At 51.8% G+C, this 17,520-nt stretch overlaps 1 long non-coding RNA gene across 1 annotated transcript in view; it reads right to left on the bottom strand.

Annotated features, from left to right (window-relative positions):
- Positions 1 to 253: 253 nt before the first annotated feature.
- Positions 254 to 17,520, bottom strand: part of LOC122685441 — a 51,648-nt gene continuing 34,381 nt past the window's right edge. The window contains exons 4-5 of the long non-coding RNA XR_006338391.1: positions 11,456 to 11,603; positions 254 to 369 (exon numbers count right to left, since the gene is read on the bottom strand). This is a non-coding gene — a long non-coding RNA (uncharacterized LOC122685441). The remainder of the gene's footprint in view (positions 370 to 11,455; positions 11,604 to 17,520) is intronic.

Below are 17,520 nucleotides of genomic sequence, written 5' to 3'. Positions count from 1 at the left end.
CCGCCTCACCTCCCAGCAAACCCTGTATTCACGGCAAGCACTCCCTGTTCTTCCGTCTCCCTGACCACGAACAAACTTGAAACCTTTTCTCTTCATTTCTCCGTATATTCTGGGTGTCCCCATCAATGACTATCAGTGAAACAATGAGGTCCTTTTGTTCTGACTCCGCACATTTTCAAGGCTACGTTTGAGAATTCTTGTTTTGATTTTATTTGAAGTACCTTTGAGTATCTGAAAGGATGGTGTAGGTACTTTCAAGATATCATGGGCCAGATGAAGCCCTTTAGGCAAATGCCGTCATATTCCCCAGGCAGTCATTGCTGTTGTTAAGAATGACATCTCAGCCAGAACGCGAATGCTGAACTTTTCCTGTGGCACAAACAAAGTCACATAATCAGCCAAGAAAGAGAGCTGGATAAACAAACAACCCCAACAACTAGGAAGCCATTCCTCAGGAGACAAGGTTAGAGAATGACCTAACATCCTGGTGACCCAAAAACCCTCTAGAAAATTCATGTTCTGGAAAGAAGAGAACACATGGGAAGAACGAAGGAGAGGCAATGCACATGGCCAGTCTAGCTTAGAGATGGCCTGACCGCTCCAATGGAGACGCACCACTGGAAACCCTTTGCAGACAGCAGTGATGGTCATCACCATGGTAACTGTTCTGTCTGGTGACAACCTGCCCTGGGCACCAGCCGAGGGAGCAGACCTGCTTCTCGTCCTTTGGCCCCACACCACCCCCTCGTGAAGGCGGCTCAGGTGCCATCCTGCCCCGCCTGCCTGTCTGACTCATCCATGGGCTCTCACCACCTCCAGGGCAGGCCTCCACTTTCTCCTCTCTCTGCACCGTGAACCTGCACACAGTGGGCCTTCAGAACCTCAGGAGACTCGAGCCATTCCCACTATAGCCAGGACTCTCCCCAGGCATTCAAACGCCTGTGGAGTCACTTTGGCGCAAGCACAGGTTCCAGAACCCTGGAGGCTACGACACCCTCTCCACTGTGAAGAGTCAGGCCCCTTTGTACAGAGCTTCTGAGTTGTCAGATCTGAGCTGTTGTTTCATTGTCAGCTCTGTCCGGCCGGTGGCAGCCAGGCGGGCCACGCTGCAGACAAAGGAGCTCACAAGCTGAGTTTCAAGGGAGCTATGGCAAGGACAGTGAGGGATACAAACTGAGTGAGGGGCCCCACAACATGTGGAAAAGGCCTGTGGTGTGCAAGTGGGGACTAGGGCCCCCAAGGTCCACAGAAAGAGAGGCACTCGGGAGCAAAGGCCGTTGGCTTCTCCTCTAGCAGCTCCACATGGCAGCCCGTGAACAGGAGTCAGCAAAGGTGGTCACGAGAGAGTGACTCTGTCACTTCCTCAGAAATCGAGAGAAAGGTGTCAGTGTCAGTGGGAATCTGGAGGGTGTGGTGGGGTGGATGAAGCCAGGTGCCCTTCCTCCCTTCAGCGCAAACTGCTTTTGGAAATCTCAAAGCTACCACATGGCAGTTACCAAGTCAGGCCCCAACAGTGTCCAGTATGGGCTGATGCCTTAGCCCCTGACACACGGACAACCCACACCAGTGGCTTCCCTGCGTTCAAACGGCAGGATCCGGGGCTTCTGTCTGGGTGCACGCCTCCTTGCTGGAGCCACGTCACCCCCTTCTCTGAGCAGCAGTCTCATGCTCTAGAATGAGGACATGGACTGCTCCCTTAGCAGGTTTCTATCTCACTGCTGTGAAGACTACTTCGGGTTATCCTAGAATTAATATCTGACCCGAAGAGATATCACCTCATCCAGATTCAACTGGAGTCTCCCAGCGGCATCTGGCATTTCTTCCTGAAGCCAGCCAAAACCCACACAGTTGCATTTCCATGTCTCCACTTAGCCAGCTGAATAGAAAACCCAGCGAGGTTCAAACAAGCTGACAGACAAGCAGAAGAGGACTCACGAGCAGACGGTTTCCCCTCAGGTCTCAGGAGGAGCTCCGGGTCCACACCGGGAACGGGCGCTCTCAACCCCTGGGCTCAGCAGCGCCCTCATCCTCAGGCTGGCGGCTCTGCCCTGACGGGAGCTGGAAGGCCACCAACCGCCCCAGGCCGACCTCACTCCCCTTCCACTGCTGGAGCCTGACGACAGCCAGCCGCACCCCTTCCGGCAGAACCAGAGCCCCTCTGCCCCTTGATGCCAGGGTCAAGCCTGGCCCTGGGTCCTGATTGCTCACTGCCCTAGTCCTGAGCCAATCACGGTGGCCAGGGAGGACGGAACACACCCACTGGCCAGGTCCGGGTCATGTCACCTTCCCTAGGGCACGTGGGAGCTGCTCGCCGTGTGTCAGGGCTGGACACAGTGCGATGCCCCAAGAGCAGGACTAGGAGTCCAGTCACTGTGTCCGTGTGCTCAGAGTCCTGGGACGTGCTTCCACGCATCCTCTCGACGCACCACTTTGTCCTCTGCAGACAAAATGGTCATGACACACCTCTGCCCTTCCCAAGCCCTGTTTCACATTCAAGGGAGCAAGGACTCCTGTTTCAGGATGGGTTTGGAGATCCTCTGCTAGCCTATTAGAATAAATTATTCAGTCAAAAACCACCCGCAAGCACCATCACATGCTGCTCCGACCTTGGAGGTCTATTCGTTGTTGTTTGGAGTCGAGGGCGTGGCCCAGGGCGAGTGAATTTTCTGCAAGGAAGCACCTGAGACACTGAATCACAGAATCACTTTGCTGTATGCCTGAATCTAAAATTCATTACAAATCAACAATGTTTCAATTAAAAAAAAAGGATTCACTCATCAAAAATTGTTCTAAAATGTGTCAAGTTTTTCTTTGAAGTGTTGGTTCTTGGTATGTGTCTAATCTTTGGTGGTTTCTGTGAGGTAGGGACCTGACGTCCTTTCCCAATGGATATCAACGAGTCCCAGTGGGCCTCCTTTCTCCCTTTACATGTTTAGAAAGACTTCTCCAAATCCAAAGTATCAAAGGCTTCAGGTCTTTTTGGTCATTTGGGAAGCACCCAAGAGGCAGGTGTCCTTTTCCGAGTCTTCTCCTCGCATTTGGCCACTGCCAGGTTCTGGTATACACAAGTGCCCCAGAAAGTTCTGTGTAGTGAACCGTGCATGTTTCTGTGAGGACAGAGGATGTGAGCACGGAGGAGGGGCTGAGTCCATAGCGACCACTGACCATGCTGAGCAACTCCACCATCAAGTCTGGCTGAGACTTCCAAAGGCAAGTTCTGTGTTTCTTCCTTTGGTGTCTGGCTGCACACAGGAAGGTTGGTGGATTGGGACTTTGGTCTCTGGGATCAGCAGTGGAGTTGAATCTAACCAGCAGATTAGACTCACAGCCTGATTGTCCATTCTGTTTCCACCATGTGGGCTCTCCTGAGCTGGAGTGGAGATATTTCTGATACATTTCTGCTAAAGGCCTGAAAAGCAGTCAATCCTTCTGCTTCCCACCCCCTGCCTTGTCTGTACTTCTGTCATTTTTTAAAAATAGAGTTCCTCTTCAATGTTGTTAGTCCTTGTGTCATTCTGACAGTTAGGCACCTGCGGATTAATAGACCTAAAGCTCCCGAGAGCTCTTGGCCTGGTGGACACATGGAGAACTCAGGGAGCAGCACCACATCACACTGGAGCCTGGACCAGAGAGAAGGTCCTTGCCAGGAAGAGGCCGGCCCTGCGGTGGGGGTTCCGAGTTTTCGCTTCTGATCTTGCATCCCCCGCTCCCTGGTTTAGGCCCCACTCTGAGATCTGGAAAGGAGGTGGCCTCCTTCCCTGACCCACGACGACTATCATTTTCGTCCTGGTCCTCGACCAGCCCCATCTGGCTCCCCAGCTCCACACTTGACCCTTGCCCACAGGATGAGGAGAGCACAGGTCCAGAGAAGTTGGACACAAGGAGAGGCTGCTGGAGACCCTCCAATCCCCTGGTCTAAATAAGCATTTCCCTTTAGTTTCACAACCCTGGCAAGGAGGTACTGGTTTTGTGTCCATCTTGCAGTTGAAATGGTTGAGCCTCAGATCATTGTCTCATTTGCCCAGGGTCACTCAGCAGGTTAGCAAGTGAGCGGGGATATCAACCCAGAATTCCCACCTCAGAATCCAGGACTCTGTGCAAGTCTTTCAGCTCCTGGTTGAAATTGATTTCAAGGTATTTCATTCCTTTGGATGCATTTAGAAGTTCAGTCGCTCAGTCATGTCCAACTCTGCGACCCCATGAATCACAGCACGCCAGGCCTCCCTGTCCATCACCAACTCCCAGACTCCACCCAAACCCATGTCCATCGAGTCAGTGATGCCATCCAACCATCTCATGCTCTGTCGTCCCCCTCTCCTCCTGCCTTCGATCTTTCCCAGCATCAGGGCCTTTTCCAATGAGTCAGCTCTTCGCATCAGGTGGACAAAGGATTGGAGTTTCAGCTTCAACATCAGTCCTTCCAATGAACACCCAGGACTGGTCTCCTTTAGGATGGACTGGTTGGGTCTCCTTGCAGTCCAAGAGACTCTCCAGAGTCTTCTCCCCAGGCTCAAAAGCATCAATTCTTCGGCGCTCAACTTTCCTTCTAGTCCAACTTTGTCATCCATACATGACCACTGGAAAAACCATCGCCTTGACAAGATGGACCTTTCTTGACAAAGTCATGTCTCTGCTTTTTAAGATGCTCTCTAGGTGGGTCATAACTTTCCTTCCAAGGAGTAAGCGTCTTTTCATTTCATGGCTCCAATCACCATCTGCGGTGATTTTGGAGCCCAGAAAAATAAAGTCAGCCACTGTTTCCCCTGTTTCCTTCCCCATTATCTGCCAGGAAGTCATGGGACCAGATGCCAAAATCTGAGTGTTCTGGATGTTGAGCATTGAGCCAGCTTTTCCACTCTCCTCTTTCACTTTCATCAAGAGGCTCTTTAGTTCTTCTTCACTTTCTGCCATAAGGGTGGTGTCATCTGCATACCTGCGGTTATTGATATTTCTCCCAGCAATCTAGATTCCAGCTTGTGCTTCCTCCAGCCCAGCTTTTCTCATGATGTCCTCTGCATGTAAGTTAAATAAGCAGGGTGACCAGATAGAGCCTTGAAGTACTCCTTTCCCTATTTGGAACCAGTCTGTTGCTCCATGTCCACATCGAACTGTTGCTTCCTGACGTGCATACAGATTTCTCAAGAGATCCTTTAGATGGATTCCTGTTCATGTGCATTCACTAAACATGTCGATCTGTATAGTCCAAGGGGTCAATCGTCATCTATTCGAATATACTTATTTAGGCTATAAGAGTGTCACAGAATGGAATTCCAAATATGACAGAATCTAACTGTATTAGAAATGCATGGAAAAACCTCACAGTAGGGGATGGGGCAAAAGATGCTGACCTAAGTGAACATTAGCAATGAACAGACTCTCTGAACTAAAGGCAAAATGGACCATACAGAAGCAGGAGGCTTTGTTTGATGGAGTCCTTTCCAAGTGTGAAAGTGAAAGTCACTCCGTCGTGTCTGACTCTCTGTGGCCCCTTTGACTGTAAAGTCCATGGAGCTCTCTAGGCCAGAACACTGAGGTGGGTAGCCTTTCCCTCCTGCAGGGCCTCTTCCCAACCCAGGGATTGAACCCATGTCTCCCGCATTGCAGGTGCATACTTGACCAGCTGAGCCACAAGGGAAGTGTAGTAGCTGACACTTCTGAAACCACTGTTTATGTCATCTGGAAAGGTCCAATGCACAGATAAATGGCAGATGGTGGAAGCCTGGTTCCTGCCTGTGGGAGTGGCAGTTATAGAGTAGCAAGGGGACAAAAGAGATATAGAGAAACCCTCCACATCCTGGATCTAGACTTCCTGCGAGGATGGTGTGGGGAGTCGACGACCTGGGGAAATGCACAGATCTTCATACCTGGAGTGCCATGCAGATGGACTCACCTCACACCCCATCCTTCCACCCACACTAGCTGGAAATGAGGCAGAAGAGAGATGGGCCCCAGGCTGAGAACCTGGAGGCCCTCCCATGTGGACAGACACAGTAAGATGAAGACAATAGCAGGAGGGAATACGACCCGATCCCTGTCCAGAGAACTGACGAAAGACCATAGAGTCCTCATTGTCAGGGTCGAGGAGACCTGTTCGACTACACAGGTGCAGAAAAGCTCCCAAGGGTCAAAGGACGAGAGGGCGCCACCCTACAGTCAGTCAGTGACATCAACTCCCCTTAGGCTTCCTTGCTAGAACCTGCCTTTGCTAAGTGATGCACACACATGGGAAGGAACCTGAGAGAAACCAAATACAGACTCAGAACCAGACAGAGCAAGATGGTGGGCCAGAGGAAACCTGAGAGAAACACTGCATGTGAGTGATTTAAGCCACCGCAATGGGGACATCTCTTTCTGAGCGCACAGTTTTGGCTATTCACACAGACGGTCTTTCCACTTAATAAACACTTGACTTGTTTCAATCCTTTCTGCTTCTTTGTGGAAATTCATTTCTACAAAGCCACTCAGCCAGGGCCTTCTCACTGACCACTGGTCTACTGGTTAGGATTCAACTCTTTCACTGCCATTGCCTGACTTCATGCTACTGGAGTCGGTAGCCTTTCCCTACTCCAGGGCATCTTCCCAACCCAGGGATGGCACCCAGGTCTCCCGCATTGCAGGTGGATTCTTTACCAGCTGAGCCACAAGGGAAATGTAGTAGCTAACACAGGGGAAGCGTGAGCTTACTACTTCTGCATGGCATTCCAGCCATGAAGGTCTGTGCATTTCCCCAGGTAGTCAACTCCCCACACCATCCTCCCAGGAAGCATAAAGCTAGGATGTGGAGGGCTTCTCTGTATATCTTATCTCCCTTTCCTTATCCATAACTTCCACTCCCACAGTGAGAACCAGGCTCCCACCATCTGCCATTTGTTTGTGCATTGGATCTTTCCAGATTACATACACAGTGGTTTCAGAAGGGTCAGCTACTACACTTCCCTTGTGGCTCAGCTCGTGAAGAATCCGCCTGCAGTGCGGGAGACCTGGGTTCGATCCCTGGGGTGGGAAGATCCCCTGGAGAAGGGAAAGGCTACCCACTCCAGTACTCTTGCCTGGAGAACTCCTTGGACTATCCATAGGGTCACAAAGAGACAGACACAACTGAGTGACTTTCACTTTCACACTCTGGACAGAACTCCAGAAAACAAAGCCTACTGCTTAGGTATGGTCCATTTTGCCTTTAGTCTAGAGAGTCTCTTCATTTCTAAAGTTCATTTAGGTCAGCACCGTTACCTCATCCCCTATGGTGAAGTTTTTCCATGCATTTCTAATACAGTTTGATTCTGTGGTATTTGGCATTCCATTCTGTGCACTCCGATAGCCTGAAAAAGGAAATTTGAATAGATCATGATTGACCCCTTGGACGATATGAATCGATCTGTTTAGCAAACGCATATTAACAGGAATCCATCTGAAGGATCACTTCAAATTCCCCACCCCAGGATCTCTTTTCACATCTGTGTAGATTTGCCGTTCCAAGAATGTCATCAATGGGGTCATACTGTACTCAGCCTCTTCAGACTGCATTCTCTCACTTAGCCACATGCATCGAACATTTATCCCTGTCTTTCAAGGGCTGACTTTTCACTCCTGTCCACTGTTGAGTATTATTCCTTTGCATGCGTATAGGAGGAAACACAATTTCCCTCTGCCCTTTTGGTTCTTGGTTGAGCCTTCCTTCTCCATCATGAAAGCCAAAATATCAGGAGAGAAACAGAAGTTGAATAACATGTATATCTTGCATGTGGGGAAGAGGCCAAGGAAACTGAGTCACTTCCTGCAGTGACCAAAGCCATCAGCGTAAATACCGTCTACAGCTCAAAACATAGCAAAGACCTTGGGGGAAGCGGGGAGGCCAGTTATGGCAGGTTATCATGGAAAGCACAGTAAACAAGCATATGATTCTCTGCAGACTTATGCCGGGACCTCTTCACTGAGAAGAGTTCCTTCAGATGGAACTATCCTATTTCAGGTGCAAAGAGGGACATACCCTTACAAACAGAGACTTCCCTACTAAACGGAAATGGAACTCACAAAAGGGCAACCTCGGGCTCCCCTGGTCTTCTACCGGTTAAGGAGCTGCCTGCTAATGCATGGGATACGGGTTTGGTTCTCTGTCCAGGCGTATCTCACAGGCCTCAGAGGAGCTAAACTCATCCACCACACGCACTGAGCCAGCGCTCTACAGCCTGGGAGTCACAACTGCTAAACACATGCAGCACAACGACTGAAGCCTGGACACCTGGACCCGTGCTCTGCAACAAGAGGAGCCCCACTCACCAGAACTAGAGGAAGCCCTCTCAAAGCAATGAAGCCCTAGCACGGCCAACAATCAATTAGTAAATCTTAAAATCAAGAAGGGCAACTTCTACTCAGGTTTTCTCTTTTTTTATTTTATTGAATTAAACACAGCAAACTCACCCGATGTTGGAGACACATCTTAGGATGACATGTTCTGCCCCCAGTGATTTGGATGTAATCCAATTGACCTACACATTCATCTACTGAAGGATATCACAACTTCTTAACATGTATAGCCATTTTGAACAGAACTGCTGTACATAATTGCATCCATGGTTGCATTTTCAGAGCAGTTGCCTGAATGCAGGGAGCCATTCTATGCTCAGCCACCCACAGAAGCCAAGCTGGGAGACTTGAACCAGAATCTCGATGGAAAAAGAGGACCAGAAAGTTGGCTCCTCTTTCATATAAGAGAAGGCGACCTTCCAGTCTTCCTTTCAGCCCCCCAATTGGGGGGTGGGGTCTTGAAAAGGCAGCAAGGGGAGTGTCTTTTCCTAGGTCCCAGAGCCTGTTTCTGCCCCATTCCGTGCTAGGTCAGCCCTGTATTGAATCCTTCCTTTGGGAAGTCTCAGTGCACAAACTCCATGTGATACCAGCCCCAGGTGGAAAGGAATGGGGGTCTCGGAGGCCAACAGATCTGGGCAGGAGATGGGAGAATGACCCCCGCTCGGCAGATGGAAAGACTGGGGAAACCCTGAGGGGCACATGCTTGTCTAGGGCCCCGTGACCTAGGAGAAGGAGGAGCCTGGTCTGAAAGCAGCTGTGTCCTCAGAGCTCAGGCCCTGGCGGAACCCAGGCCTCCCCCAAGGCTGAGGGCTGGGCAGTGTGCGTGTCACTGTGCCCGCACGGGGCCTAAGGGTGTGGTTGCACACTCAGAAACACCCAGGTTCCCTTGGGGAGCTCTGTGTGAGGGACCTCAGCAACGAACCCAAGAAATGATGTCACTTCCTGGCAACAGAACTCAACAGAACCCAGAACCCAGGGACCCAGGCACCACTGCGAGAGGAGACCCCAGCCAGATCACTTGCTGCCAAGATGTTCTGCTGTTTGCCCCTGCCCAGAGGCCGGGGCCTCGGGAGGGCTCACAGGCAGAGTGTGTGGGATCGCTGGCGACGCTGGCTCAGGGACCCCCGAGGAGGCCTCTGGCCCTTTGCCCGAAGGAACAGGAAGGTAACCCGGGAGCCCCAGGCCGGGCCCGGCCACCTCTCCCATCCCACCCGGGCAACCCCGAGTCCTTTCCCTGGGAATGGGGACGGGGGGTTCTCGGGGTGTGTCTGCCTCAAGCAAGCCCAGAAGGATGTGCGGTCAGAAGCCTGTGCACCGGTGGCGTCCCCACCCCAGGGGAGAGCAGGCTGGGCGGGAGGGGGAGAGCCCAGGCAGCGCTGACTGCCCAGGTTGACCTGACGCCCTAAGAGGTGTCTCCTTCCTCCCGGGTGGGTATCTGAGCAGACACACATCTCCGCTGGGACCAGAAATTCAAGTGGGCAGAAGCAGCAGCCATACTGGCCAGGCCCAGCTCGGAAAACACCAAGCAGGCCTGGCTGACGCTTACTGTCATTGCAGAGCTTCCCACCGGATGTGGCCGACGAGGGGGACACGCCGTCCACCTCCTCGAGGGAGGGGTCGGAGCCCCATCCCCCTGCCCGTGAGGCCCAGTGCAGGGTCCAGGTGAGCGTGCCCATGGAGGGGTCAGCCCAAGGGGAAGTGAAGAGTAAGAGGGGAAGGCCTCCCCAGAAACCACCCAGGACACACCGCGGGGCCCAGTCTCGGGCTGCTTCGCGGCTCAGCACACCTGGCTCCGACCCAGAGCCCCGAGCACCCCTCCCTCTGAGGCAGCACGAGGACCTGGAGCCCAGCGCCGCAGAGCACAGAGGTGAGGAGCCCGGGGCTGGGAATCTGAGTGTGTGGGGAGGGGCGCTGAGCTTCACAGGGAGGAGTCCTCCAGAGCTGGGGCTGGGCCTGGAGCAACGGCTGGCCTCACACCATCTTGCAGACTGCAGTCAGAGAAGGCATCCTATGCTGGGTATTCTACTGGAAGTCCTGGGAAGCTTTAGAGCCCAGTTAGGCCCGTGACAAGGGAGACCTCTGGGTAATCTCTTCTTCTCTCCCAGCTCTAGCTCTGACCTTCCAACTCAACCAGGCTCCATTTCCAACACCTGTCCCTACAGAGGTGCTTGCTGCACGTGCAGGACCCAGGGATCCACTGAGGGGACATCGAGACCTGATCCATCCTGCCTCAAAGACACTGGACCAGCTGGTTCCTGGCCACCACACTGGGCAGATCGGACCTCTGTGCCGGCAGGACGCCCAGCCCCAGGCACCGATGTCCCTCCCCCTCGGCCCAAACGTCCACCTCCACCTGCACCTGCACCCGCTCGGGCTTTGGCAGGAGAACCCGAGTCAGGGCATGAGTTACCACCTCTGCAGGGACAGCCTGCCCTGGCTCCTGCTCAACACCCAGACGCCCACGATGACTGACCAACCGCTGCAGGGACAACGGGCCCCTCTTTTGGACAGAGACCCAGAGCCCGTTCTGGAAACACCAGGTCCAGGGGAGCCGTGGGCTCTGCAGCCGCTATCCCTGTCTGCCCCCCATGGATGCCATCAACTCGCTCCCCACCCAGGGGAGACTGACTTCCCTTCCCTTGAGGGTCTGTTTATTTGGTTTTTCTCTACCTATTTTGTGCTCTTTTACTTGTTCTATGGTGTTCTGTACTTTTATTGGTTCAGTTTGAAAGAATAAAATTATTCATTTATTTAATAATAACAATGTCATAGTAACAATTATTGTTGTTTAATAATTGTTATTGTTGTTAACAATTATCGTTGTCTAATAATAACAATTATTGAAAACGGCTGCAATCTGGGGACACTGAGGACCGACAAAGCGCTGTGTAACCATGGCCACCTTGTAGTTTCAGACCCTTTGAATATTTCCGCCTCACCTCCCAGCAAACCCTGTATTCACGGCAAGCACTCCCTGTTCTTCCGTCTCCCTGACCACGAACAAACTTGAAACCTTTTCTCTTCATTTCTCCGTATATTCTGGGTGTCCCCATCAATGACTATCAGTGAAACAATGAGGTCCTTTTGTTCTGACTCCCCACATTTTCAAGGCTACGTTTGAGAATTCTTGTTTTGATTTTATTTGAAATACCTTTGAGTATCTGAAAGGATGGTGTAGGTACTTTCAAGATATCATGGGCCAGATGAAGCCCTTTAGGCAAATGCAGTCATATTCCCCAGGCAGTCATTGCTGTTGTTAAGAATGACATCTCAGCCAGAACGCGAATGCTGAACTTTTCCTGTGGCACAAACAAAGTCACATAATCAGCCAAGAAAGAGAGCTGGATAAACAAACAACCCCAACAACTAGGAAGCCATTCCTCAGGAGACAAGGCTAGAGAATGACCTAACATCCTGGTGACCCAAAAACCCTCTAGAAAATTCATGTTCTGGAAAGAAGAGGACACATGGGAAGAACGAAGGAGAGGCAATGCACATGGCCAGTCTAGCTTAGAGATGGCCTGACCGCTCCAATGGAGACGCACCACTGGAAACCCTTTGCAGACAGCAGTGATGGTCATCACCATGGTAACTGTTCTGTCTGGTGACAACCTGCCCTGGGCACCAGCCGAGGGAGCAGACCTGCTTCTCGTCCTCTGGCCCCACACCACCCCCTCGTGAAGGCGGCTCAGGTGCCATCCTGCCCCGCCTGCCTGTCTGACTCATCCATGGGCTCTCACCACGTCCAGGGCAGGCCTCCACTTTCTCCTCTCTCTGCACCGTGAACCTGCACACAGTGGGCCTTCAGAACCTCAGGAGACTCCAGCCATTCCCACTATAGCCAGGACTCTCCCCAGGCATTCAAACGCCTGTGGAGTCACTTTGGCGCAAGCACAGGTTCCAGAACCCTGGAGGCTACGACACCCTCTCCACTGTGAAGAGTCAGGCCCCTTTGTACAGAGCTTCTGAGCTGTCAGATCTGAGCTGTTGTTTCATTGTCAGCTCTGTCCGGCCGGTGGCAGCCAGGCGGGCCACGCTGCAGACAAAGGAGCTCACAAGCTGAGTTTCAAGGGAGCTATGGCAAGGACAGTGAGGGATACAAACTGAGTGAGGGGCCCCACAACATGTGGAAAAGGCCTGTGGTGTGCAAGTGGGGACTAGGGCCCCCAAGGTCCACAGAAAGAGAGGCACTCGGGAGCAAAGGCCGTTGGCTTCTCCTCTAGCAGCTCCACATGGCAGCCCGTGAACAGGAGTCAGCAAAGGTGGTCACGAGAGAGTGACTCTGTCACTTCCTCAGAAATCGAGAGAAAGGTGTCAGTGTCAGTGGGAATCTGGAGGGTGTGGTGGGGTGGATGAAGCCAGGTGCCCTTCCTCCCTTCAGCGCAAACTGCTTTTGGAAATCTCAAAGCTACCACATGGCAGTTACCAAGTCAGGCCCCAACAGTGTCCAGTATGGGCTGATGCCTTAGCCCCTGACACACGGACAACCCACACCAGTGGCTTCCCTGCATTCAAACGGCAGGATCCGGGGCTTCTGTCTGGGTGCACACCTCCTTGCTGGAGCCACGTCACCCCCTTCTCTGAGCAGCAGTCTCATGCTCTAGAATGAGGACATGGACTGCTCCCTTAGCAGGTTTCTATCTCAATCCTGTGAAGACTACTTCGGGTTATCCTAGAATTAATATCTGACCCGAAGAGATATCACCTCATCCAGATTCAACTGGAGTCTCCCAGCGGCATCTGGCATTTCTTCCTGAAGCCAGCCAAAACCCACACAGTTGCATTTCCATGTCTCCACTTAGCCAGCTGAATAGAAAACCCAGCGAGCTTCAAACAAGCTGACAGACAAGCAGAAGAGGACTCACGAGCAGACGGTTTCCCCTCAGGTCTCAGGAGGAGCTGCGGGTCCACACCGGGAACGGGCGCTCTCAACCCCTGGGCTCAGCAGCGCCCTCATCCTCAGGCTGGCGGCTCTGCCCTGACGGGAGCTGGAAGGCCACCAACCGCCCCAGGCCGACCTCACTCCCCTTCCACTGCTGGAGCCTGACGACAGCCAGCCGCACCCCTTCCGGCAGAACCAGAGCCCCTCTGCCCCTTGATGCCAGGGTCAAGCCTGGCCCTGGGTCCTGATTGCTCACTGCCCTAGTCCTGAGCCAATCACGGTGGCCAGGGAGGACGGAACACACCCACTGGCCAGGTCCGGGTCATGTCACCTTCCCTAGGGCACGTGGGAGCTGCTCGCCGTGTGTCAGGGCTGGACACAGTGCGATGCCCCAAGAGCAGGACTAGGAGTCCAGTCACTGTGTCCGTGTGCTCAGAGTCCTGGGACGTGCTTCCACGCATCCTCTCGACGCACCACTTTGTCCTCTGCAGACAAAATGGTCATGACACACCTCTGCCCTTCCCAAGCCCTGTTTCACATTCAAGGGAGCAAGGACTCCTGTTTCAGGATGGGTTTGGAGATCCTCTGCTAGCCTATTAGAATAAATTATTCAGTCAAAAACCACCCGCAAGCACCATCACATGCTGCTCCGACCTTGGAGGTCTATTCGTTGTTGTTTGGAGTCGAGGGCATGGCCCAGGGCGAGTGAATTTTCTGCAAGGAAGCACCTGAGACACTGAATCACAGAATCACTTTGCTGTATGCCTGAATCTAAAATTCATTACAAATCAACAATGTTTAAATTAAAAAAAAAGGATTCACTCATCAAAAATTGTTCTAAAATGTGTCAAGTTTTTCTTTGAAGTGTTGGTTCTTGGTATGTGTCTAATCTTTGGTGGTTTCTGTGAGGTAGGGAACTGACGTCCTTTCCCAATGGATATCAACGAGTCCCAGTGGGCCTCCTTTCTCCCTTTACATGTTTGGAAAGACTTCTCCAAATCCAAAGTATCAAAGGCTTCAGGTCTTTTTGGTCATTTGGGAAGCACCCAAGAGGCAGGTGTCCTTTTCCGAGTCTTCTCCTCGCATTTGGCCACTGCCAGTTTCCGGTATACACAAGTGCCCCAGAAAGTTCTGTGTAGTGAACCGTGCATGTTTCTGTGAGGACAGAGGATGTGAGCACGGAGGAGGGGCTGAGCCCATAGCGATCACTGACCATGCTGAGCAACTCCACCATCAAGTCTGGCTGAGACTTCCAAAGGCAAGTTCTGTGTTTCTTCCTTTGGTGTCTGGCTGCACACAGGAAGGTTGGTGGATTGGGACTTTGGTCTCTGGGATCAGCAGTGGAGTTGAATCTAACCAGCAGATTAGACTCACAGCCTGATTGTCCATTCTGTTTCCACCATGTGGGCTCTCCTGAGCTGGAGTGGAGATATTTCTGATACATTTCTGCTAAAGGCCTGAAAAGCAGTCAATCCTTCTGCTTCCCACCCCCTGCCTTGTCTGTACTTCTGTCATTTTTTAAAAATAGAGTTCCTCTTCAATGTTGTTAGTCCTTGTGTCATTCTGACAGTTAGGCACCTGCGGATTAATAGACCTAAAGCTCCCGAGAGCTCTTGGCCTGCTGGACACATGGAGAACTCAGGGAGCAGCACCACATCACACTGGAGCCTGGACCAGAGAGAAGGTCCTTGCCAGGAAGAGGCCGGCCCTGCGGTGGGGGTTCCGAGTTTTCGCTTCTGATCTTGCATCCCCCGCTCCCTGGTTTAGGCCCCACTCTGAGATCTGGAAAGGAGGTGGCCTCCTTCCCTGACCCACGACGACTATCATTTTCATCCTGGTCCTCGACCAGCCCCATCTGGCTCCCCAGCTCCACACTTGACCCTTGCCCACAGGATGAGGAGAGCACAGGTCCAGAGAAGTTGGACACAAGGAGAGGCTGCTGGAGACCCTCCAATCCCCTGGTCTAAATAAGCATTTCCCTTTAGTTTCACAACCCTGGCAAGGAGGTACTGGTTTTGTGTCCATCTTGCAGTTGAAATGGTTGAGCCTCAGATCATTGTCTCATTTGCCCAGGGTCACTCAGCAGGTTAGCAAGTGAGCGGGGATATCAACCCAGAATTCCCACCTCAGAATCCAGGACTCTGTGCAAGTCTTTCAGCTCCTGGTTGAAATTGATTTCAAGGTATTTCATTCCTTTGGATGCATTTAGAAGTTCAGTCGCTCAGTCATGTCCAACTCTGCGACCCCATGAATCACAGCACGCCAGGCCTCCCTGTCCATCACCAACTCCCAGACTCCACCCAAACCCATGTCCATCGAGTCAGTGATGCCATCCAACCATCTCATGCTCTGTCGTCCCCCTCTCCTCCTGCCTTCGATCTTTCCCAGCATCAGGGCCTTTTCCAATGAGTCAGCTCTTCGCATCAGGTGGACAAAGGATTGGAGTTTCAGCTTCAACATCAGTCCTTCCAATGAACACCCAGGACTGGTCTCCTTTAGGATGGACTGGTTGGGTCTCCTTGCAGTCCAAGAGACTCTCCAGAGTCTTCTCCCCAGGCTCAAAAGCATCAATTCTTCGGCGCTCAACTTTCCTTCTAGTCCAACTTTGTCATCCATACATGACCACTGGAAAAACCATCGCCTTGACAAGATGGACCTTTCTTGACAAAGTCATGTCTCTGCTTTTTAAGATGCTCTCTAGGTGGGTCATAACTTTCCTTCCAAGGAGTAAGCGTCTTTTCATTTCATGGCTCCAATCACCATCTGCAGTGATTTTGGAGCCCAGAAAAATAAAGTCAGCCACTGTTTCCCCTGTTTCCTTCCCCATTATCTGCCATGAAGTCATGGGACCAGATGCCAAAATCTGAGTGTTCTGGATGTTGAGCATTGAGCCAGCTTTTCCACTCTCCTCTTTCACTTTCATCAAGAGGCTCTTTAGTTCTTCTTCACTTTCTGCCATAAGGGTGGTGTCATCTGCATACCTGCAGTTATTGATATTTCTCCCAGCAATCTAGATTCCAGCTTGTGCTTCCTCCAGCCCAGCTTTTCTCATGATGTCCTCTGCATGTAAGTTAAATAAGCAGGGTGACCAGATAGAGCCTTGAAGTACTCCTTTCCCTATTTGGAACCAGTCTGTTGCTCCATGTCCACATCGAACTGTTGCTTCCTGACGTGCATACAGATTTCTCAAGAGATCCTTTAGATGGATTCCTGTTCATGTGCATTCACTAAACATGTCGATCTGTATAGTCCAAGGGGTCAATCGTCATCTATTCGAATATACTTATTTAGGCTATAAGAGTGTCACAGAATGGAATTCCAAATATGACAGAATCTAACTGTATTAGAAATGCATGGAAAAACCTCACAGTAGGGGATGGGGCAAAAGATGCTGACCTAAGTGAACGTTAGCAATGAACAGACTCTCTGAACTAAAGGCAAAATGGACCATACAGAAGCAGGAGGCTTTGTTTGATGGAGTCCTTTCCAGAGTGTGAAAGTGAAAGTCACTCCGTCGTGTCTGACTCTTTGTGGCCCCTGTGACTGTATAGTCCATGGAGCTCTCTAGGCCAGAACACTGGGGTGGGTAGCCTTTCCCTCCTGCAGGGCCTCTTCCCAACCCAGGGATTGAACCCATGTCTCCCGCATTGCAGGTGCATACTTGACCAGCTGAGCCACAAGGGAAGTGTAGTAGCTGACACTTCTGAAACCACTGTTTATGTCATCTGGAAAGGTCCAATGCACAGATAAATGGCAGATGGTGGAAGTCTGGCTCCTGCCTGTGGGAGTGGCAGTTATAGAGTAGCAAGGGGACAAAAGAGATATAGAGAAACCCTCCACATCCTGGATCTAGACTTCCTGCGAGGATGGTGTGGGGAGTCGATGACCTGGGGAAATGCACAGATCTTCATACCTGGAGTGCCATGCAGATGGAGTCACCTCACACCCCATCCTTCCACCCACACTAGCTGGAAATGAGGCAGAAGAGACATAGGCCCCAGGCTGAGAACCTGGAGGCCCTCCCATGTGGACAGACACAGTAAGATGAAGACAATAGCAGGAGGGAATACGACCCAATCCCTGTCCAGAGAACTGACGAAAGACCATAGAGTCCTCATTGTCAGGGTCGAGGAGACCTGTTCGACTACACAGGTGCAGAAAAGCTCCCAAGGGTCAAAGGACGAGAGGGCGCCACCCTACAGTCAGTCAGTGACATCAACTCCCCTTAGGCTTCCTTGCTAGAACCTGCCTTGGCTAAGTGATGCACACACATGGGAAGGAACCTGAGAGAAACCAAATACAGACTCAGAACCAGACAGAGCAAGATGGTGGGC

Source organism: Cervus elaphus, chromosome 28 (assembly GCF_910594005.1).
Source record: "Cervus elaphus chromosome 28, mCerEla1.1, whole genome shotgun sequence".
In the NCBI taxonomy this organism is placed as follows: Eukaryota; Metazoa; Chordata; class Mammalia; order Artiodactyla; family Cervidae; genus Cervus; species Cervus elaphus.
The sequence above is the reverse complement of the archived record's forward strand: the minus strand, read 5'-3'. Positions and strand labels throughout refer to the sequence as shown.